The following is a 5,966-nucleotide window of genomic DNA, read 5'->3' as shown; positions in this document are numbered from 1 at the left end:
CAGGAGCAGGCGGCCACCGGGGCAGCAGGAGCTGCAGGCGACAGACAGCACGCTCTGCCCGGCTCCGCCGCCGCGGATTTTGGCAGCAGGCAGACGACGAGATGACTCTGCTAGCTTGCAGGGAAGGAGATGAGGTCAAAAGCACCATCTGGCCCGCTCACCTTTCCGCTCCTCTGTGGCAAGATATGAGTCTGTTTGGCAAGACGTGAGGTCGAGGGCTGAGTGTGCTCTTATCTACTCGAGGAGGGCAGAAAGAGACTGATTATTTTTCATTTCCTTCTGCCAGCTGCCATGCAGGGGGGGAAAGGAGCAATATCCCTTTTATTGTTCCCAGATGCGGTCCTTAGAGACGGTGAGATGCTTAGACTTTTTTTTTTTATTCGAATGGTGACGAAGCACCTAAATAACCCGGATAACCCAAACCTTAGTGCAGACGGTGGAAGGAAAGGAAAAGTGCACTCTCTGCTATTGAGCAAGTATCCTCCAGCTTTGCAAGATGTCTCAATACCATGCAAAATGAGCAGCATGTACATGTTGTTCAGCACTTGGATGCTCAGCTTCATACAGCCCTTTTGTAAGTGGAAAACATCTTTCTCACTTACCATCTACAGCTGTTATAATAGCCCTCTCAACCAGATCAAATCCACTGTCCTCTTTCCCCTTCGAGTGCTCTGAATTTTGAGACGCTTCAGAGTAGGATTAGCACTGTACGTTTTCAGACTCCTTTATCCAGCTTTACACCCTCTAACGTTTCTATTCCATGCAAAGGCAAAGCCGCGCAGCCTGGCTCTTGCCGGCTGGAGTCCCAAGTGATGCGTGTTGCTCAGAGCCATGGGCTTCGGGACGACTGCGCAGCATCAGGGAAGAGGCAGCTCTGAATTGACTCAAGCCTCGCTGCCCCAGACACTACATAAATATCCCACAGCACTGAGCTGGCAAGAAAAACAGAATTACCCAGACTGTAGGGTGATATTGTTTCTGAAGAAAGGCTGATTTATTTTACGGGGCCAGGATGCAACTTTTTTATGCACAAATGTCCTTAGAAGACTTTAAAGAGATGGGTGAGTACAGGAGCCTCTTTTGTCCTTTGCCTTCTGAGCATGCTCCCGCCAAGCAAACGGCACTGCATACCTAAATATACCCAGGAAAATATGTTCTCCTTGGGCACAATGATCAGCCCACACACTCTGGAAAATGTCAACACAGATGCATAATTTTCCTACAAAACATACAGACACACTAACACACACACGTTTCTTTCTCCTTTTTAGCTGGTTTTTGGTTATTTTGCTCTTGACTAGAAAGACTGGGCAAATGTATGAAGGACAAAGATCTCTCTCAGCAAAAACTTAATTACTAAAGCCTCTCTCTGATCAAGGATAAAAGGAAAGGCGAATCAAAGGTAAACTGATTTTCACCAAGGAAAATTCTGTTAACTTGTTGAGTTTTTCTATTGCATCAATTATATGTGATTTGAGGAGATAAAACATTCCCAGAACTCTTTCTGGAGGAGATTAGCAAAATGTTTTGGAAATCACTCTCATCGCCCAGGATTGAGTGCTATTCTATTAATCATTATTCATGAAGGGTTGACGTTATAGACAGAGGCTGTTATAGACAGAGCTAAGAATTGGGACCAGGAGTCCACAGAATCACAGAATTACAGAATGGTTGAGGCTGGCAGGGATCTCTGGAGGTCATCTGGTCCAACCCCTCTGCTCAAGCAGGGCCACCTAGAGCTGGTTGCCCAGGACCATGTCCAGAGAGTTTTTGAGTACCTCCAAGGATGGAGACTCCACAACAACCCTGGGCAACCTGTGCCAGGGCTCAGTCACCCTCACAACAAAAAAGTGTTTCCTGATGTTCAGAGAGAACCTCCTGTGTTTCAGTTTGTGCCCATTGCCTCTGGTCCTGTCACTGGGCACGACTGGAAAGAGCCCGGCTCCATCCTCTTTGCGTCCTTCCCTCAGGTATTTATATACAAGGCTCCCTGGGCCTTCTCTTCTCTAGACTGAACAGGCCCGGGGAGAGAGGCTCCAGTCCTGTCACCATCCTTGTGGGCCTTCGTTGGACTCTCTCCAGTATGTCCATGTCTCTCTTGTATTGGGGAGCCCAGAACTGGACCCAGCACCCCAAGTGTGGCCTCAGCAGTGCTGAGTAGGGGGGCAGGATCACCTCCCTCAACCTGCTGGCAATGCTTTGTCTAATGCAGCCCAGGACAGAATTTGCCCTCTTTGCTGCAACGGCACATTGCTGTCTCATGTTCAACATGGTGTCCACCAGGACCCCCAGGTCCTTTTCTGCCAAGGTGCTTTCCAGCTGGGTGTCCCCTAGCATATATTGGTGCACAGGGTTGTCCCTCCCCAGGTGCAGGTCTTTGCACTTCTTGTTGAACTTCATGAGGTTCGTGTTGGCCCATTTCTCCAGCCAGTCAAGGTCCCTCTGGATGGCAGCATGACCCTCTGGTATATCAGCCACTCCTCTCAGTTTGGCATCATCTGCAAACTTGCTGAGCGTACATTCTGCCCCATCATCCAGATCAGTAATGAAGATGATAAACAGGGCTGGACCCATCCAGATCATTAATGAAGATGATAAACAGGGCTGGACCTTGTGTTGACCCCTGGGGTACACCGCTAGTCGCTGGCCTCCAACTAGACTTTGCATCACTGATCACCACTCTCTGGGCCTGGCCATTCAGCCAGCTTTCAATCCACCTCACCGACTGCTCATCCAGCCCATACATTAACAGCTTCTCAATGAGGACCTTATGGGACACAGTGGCAAAGGCCTTACTGAAGTCCAGGTAGACAATACAGTTGATGAGCATGGTCATCACCAAGTGGTATTTTCTGGAGCATCTTGATGCCTGACTTCCCATTCAAAAGAAGTGAGGTATTGTTAAAAATACACATTTTTCCACTGAGCATGAAAAAAGCCTACAGAGGCTAGCTCATATTCAAACATTAACCTTGAAGACTTTTCTAGGTAGGTGAGATGAATCTTACTTGGGGTATGAATTAAATTAAAACCAGGAGAAGTACAGAAAATTAGTTTACATTTTTTTCCTCTCTGAAGACTGGATAAATCTAGGAGGCTGGCAGAGCTTTTTTCTCCTCTCACACATAAAAAACAGGAGATACATGGAGGGTCAGCTTTGGTCCTGTGGGCCTAGGGCATCTGGGCTGTGAAAACCAATTTTTACCGCTGTATCATGCTTGCTGCTGTGCTGTCCATTTGCCAAGCTTTTTTGCTTTCTCTGAGGCCCCTCAAACTCCAGCTAACCTAAAGAAACTTGTCATCTTCATATTTTGCCATGTCTCCAAATCATTGCAGGTGGCAGTGTATATTACTACTATGATGCTGTAGAAGCAATGAAACAGCAGACACTACTGAAGCTTGTGGTACTCACAGCTATCCTTTATATCCTTATAAACCTCCGTCATTTAATCCTTTTTGCTTCTGTGCATGGTTGCATTCTAGGAAAATATTTTGACTCATGTGCTTTGAGTCTCAGGCTCTCTAGTTACACCTTGAAGAGGTCCAAGTATTCATGATGCTCCTGTTTGAGCAACTGGTTAAAAACAAAAGCATCTTGGACCATGGATGTTTCAAATTCTATTCTGAGCTTAGAAACCGATATTGGCAAAAACATTGCATTTGCAGAGCTGGTTTCTCCGTCCCCTGTTCTGTAACCTGTGTAATTCACTCTTACTTTCAGTAGCTCGTGACTTCAGAGCTAGAATTGACTGTTAGTCCAAAACTATCTAAATGACCTGAGTGAGGTTTGCCGGTTTTTTGAAAGGTCTTTAGCTTTAGACTAACAGGCCAGAAAAACTTTCAGGGGCTAGCATGTCATTTGGACTGCAATATGACAGATAATTTTATGTCTTCACATTCATATCCTCTATTGCAATTAAATCTAGTGTATTGTTCCAATTGCTAATTGCATGTGAGAAGCAGGGATATAGCCTGTACTCTGACTTACAGTATTCTAGGAATTAATAAAAACTACTTTTTTTTAAAAGAGAAAAAAAATTTATTGTCTCCTTTTTGTTACTGCCTTCAGGGATCATCCGGAGAATTCTTGTAGCTACATGTCTCACAAGTATTTAAAGTAGAAAAACATATAATAACATCTTTTTTTTCTTCTTTTTCTTCCTTTAGAAAAAAAGTAGTCTGAGTTGCGTGGAAGTTGTTTGGTGGTGTGGGTGTATTATGTGTATGTCAAACTCACCACGGGGAAGCTAAGAAAGAGTGAGCAGTTTTGCCCACAACTTAAACATTTCTTCCAACCGTTCATTTGACTGGCATTTCTGGGAAAAGCCAATGGTTTCAGGATTAAATAAAAGCCACAAATGTGGAGGTGACAGACAGTAACGTTCAGCTGCGGCTGATGTTGCAACGCACCTCTGCAATTTCTGCCGTAAGGCTGATCTGTCTGGGGAGATGACAAGCTGCCATTTTGCCATCGGGTTGCTCTGTATGCAGGCTCTTCTTGTTCTACATGCCTTGTGGAGCTCAAAAATGCTCAGCCACCCCCGTGCACCACCGAGGAGGCAGCCCCACGTGCCCGGCAGCTGCGTGGCATCTTTGCCAACAGTTGCTTGGGTCTTGTGTCACTTCAGTGCCGGCTCGTGGAAACGAAGGCTAATCCGGTCAGACAGGAAGAGTTTTTGGCAGCCCTTTGGTGTTCTTGTTGTGTCGTGCTTCTGCTTGAGACAGTTAGAATGAACTTTGCAACGAGACAGAGCTCAGGTGTATGAACGGGGTTGTCACTTGATGATAACCCAGCACATCTCAGGCGTGAGATAAATCTGTTAGCAAGAGGATCTGGGAAATACAAGCATCTCTTCATCCAAGATGAGACTTAGATGATATAAACCATTGTTTTGAGAATAGCTCAAGCATTAATTACATGGGGGGTTTTTTACTTGGTGGGATGGGAGGGAGCACAGCAGGACTTTCTTCTTTAGCCCAAGATCCTGCTAGTCAAATACCTCCTTGGAGTGAGTTTGTAAAAGCCATGTAGAATAGGAGATTTACTACAGCTACATCACCAGACAATGGGGAAATGTATGGTTTTTAGAATGACACACCGGTCCTTTGGCTACTAGCCATTCTTTGTAAATAAGAACATGAATGTCCAAAGGCAAAAATATTGATGCCGTTGCAAGTCCTGGCTCCTGTGGACTCAACAGGAAATCACTCTTTTGCAGTTGAGTATTACAGTAAATACAAAAAGCCTTACCACTGGCAACTGCAAGTGTTACACATATTTTTGAGCCTGGAGACAAAACAGCAGGCTGAACTTCCAACCCACAGTTTTGTGTCAAAAGCGCCTGTCCTAAAGATGCCAGAGCTTATGCTTTTTTGCCCTTTAATAGTCAGTGGAAATGGATGTTGGATTTACCAGCTGGATTTTTGAGTATCTGCTCAAGAAGTGAGACATGGATGCACCCTGCTCATGGGTGGGAACAGTGCTTCAAAACACGCCTGCTATCAACTAGTATTAAAAAGGTCATATGTGATTCTTATTTGGGTTTTGAAAATCCATCAGGCAAATAGCAGGAAGTCACCGCCTAGATAAGAGTTGTGCATTGGTAATACTTTGCATTTCTTAATTATTGTCAGGTTATTCCCTAGCAATTCTGCACTGCAAAATGGTAGAAGGTGCCTGGCTGAAGCAAGGATCACCTTATTGCCCGTATCACGGTCTGAAAGCATGAAAATGTCCATTGGGTTGGTGCTATTCTTGTGTCGCAGCCCTGCTTTTGCCTGGCCATGGGCCCCATATAGGCCCCCACCCCAACCCTGACCCGCCTGGCCTTGGTTCATCCCTGTCCCCAATCTCACAGAAGTGCCCAGCGTCGCTGGGCTGATGCTGAAAGCACTTGCTTGGGAAATGCTGTTGAATGAGGGGAGAGTTTAGAACCAGGTTTCTCACTTCTCATGAGGTTAATATA

This window comes from Fulmarus glacialis, unplaced genomic scaffold, assembly GCF_000690835.1.
Source record: "Fulmarus glacialis isolate BGI_N327 unplaced genomic scaffold, ASM69083v1 scaffold9329, whole genome shotgun sequence".
In the NCBI taxonomy this organism is placed as follows: domain Eukaryota; kingdom Metazoa; phylum Chordata; class Aves; order Procellariiformes; family Procellariidae; genus Fulmarus; species Fulmarus glacialis.
This window is presented reverse-complemented; position numbering follows the sequence as displayed.